A 2,053-nucleotide genomic window follows, 5' to 3' on the forward strand; every position below is an offset into this window, starting at 1 on the left:
CATCATCATCATCACCATCATCATCATCATCATCATCGGTATCGGCGGCGTCCTCATCATAATCGTTTGCGTCATCGTCATCATTATCGTTAATATTATCGTCAGTTTCACTATCATCGTCGGCGGCGGCGTTATCGTCGTCGTTATTATCATCGTCATCATCATCATCATCATCATCATCATCATCATCATCATCATCGTCATCATCATCATCGTCATCGTCATCTACCTCACCGTCATCACTGTCGTCATCATCGTATCGTCATCTTCACCATTACCATTAGCATAATCGTCGATACACATTGCACGCACACACTTATGTACATGTGTGTGTGTGAGTGTGTGTGTGTGTGTGTGTATCTGCGTGCGTGTGTGTGTGTGCTGCGTGTGTGTGTTCAAATCCGAAAAAGAGAAAAGATGAAAGAAAGAAAAAGAAGAGAATGTTAGGGAAATTTAACTTAGAAACAGCTAATTAGGGAAACATACAGAAAACGTGTGTGTGTGTGTGTGTGTGTGTGTGTGTGTGTGTGTGTGTGTGTGTGTGTGTGTGTGTGTGTGTGTGTGTGTTTTGCTGAAAGACAGTCTGTAGATTTCATACAAGAGTTGGATAAGTTCATTTGCTGCGAAGAGTGAAGGATATCGCTAATAATGCAGTTGCTGTTATTGTTGTTGTTGTTGTTGTCGTAGTTGCATACCCTAGCTCAACCATATTAGAGAGGCCCTAGAATATTAGATGTTCAAGATATCTCTTTTTCTCTCTCTCCCTCTCACTCACTCTTTATGTCTCTCTTTCGACAAATGTAACTAGAACTAGATTATCTAATATACACTGTGTGTGTGTGTGTATGTGAGTGTATGTATGTGTGTGTGTGTGTGTGTGTGCGTGCGCCTTTCTGTTTATGTCAGCTCCAACACTACTTCACAGCCAGTATTGGTTTTGTTTACAATTGCTCTTTTGAGTGGGATAAATAAACATACAAAAAACTCAGGAGCTAAAGTAGTGAGATGAAATATGTACAGTGATGGATATGCGATCATGAATTAAAATATATACTGAGACCAAAGTTGGTTATGCGTTCATATTTAGGCGTGTTCTGTATTTTTCGATAAATAAATTTTCTTTATTTAAACGTTCTTGTACCGAAATTGTTTCTTTGCACTGGTAGATGGGGAATACTGAAATTTGGTTGGAAATTCCCTGCACATATCTCTGTGTTCACTGAAAGATACCCATCCATACCTTGGGAAACGGATTTGTTCCTTATGCAGTGTGATTCTCCGTTTACGTGACTTACTTGTCTGTCCTATATAGTTGTGTCCACAACCTGAACAAGTTATAACATAAATTAAATTCTCGGATGCACAACTTGTTTCATTTTCCTGCACATTTTGTCTGTACAGCCATAATGTTTATTCCGTACAAAACACGTGTAATGAGCCTTATTGCATGCACGCAACTTATACTTGTGTACATGTACAATTGTGTAACATGACATTAGAGGAGCGGTTCCCAACCATTTTTTGCACCATAGACCGGTTTCATGCAAGACAAATTCTCCATGAACCATACGATCACATGCATAACAAAGCTCAATAACGTGCATAATATATATATATAATTTGATTATTATATATGTAATACCATATATTACATATATAATACGTATATAATGGTTTCAAATTTTGGCACATGGCCATCAATATTGTGGGAGGGGAAAGTCGATTAAATTGACCCCAGTAGTAAGCATTTGGCCTGACCTGCTAGCTCACCGCCTTACAATACATATATAATGCAAAAAAAAAAAGCAAAAAAAACACTTTATTGATTACAATAGTCAATAAAACAGAAATAAAATTTTCAAAATATATTTTTTCTGTACGGGCCGGTACCAAATGGTTAATAGCCCAGTACTGGTTCACGACCCGGTAGTTGAAGACGTCTACACTAGAAGATAAGTGAGCGGTTAATAATAATAATAATAATAATAATAATAATAATAATAATAATAATAATAATAATAATAATAATAATATAACATAATATACAACATAC

The sequence above is a fragment of the Octopus bimaculoides genome, chromosome 14 (assembly GCF_001194135.2).
Source record: "Octopus bimaculoides isolate UCB-OBI-ISO-001 chromosome 14, ASM119413v2, whole genome shotgun sequence".
Lineage (NCBI taxonomy): Eukaryota > Metazoa > Mollusca > Cephalopoda > Octopoda > Octopodidae > Octopus > Octopus bimaculoides.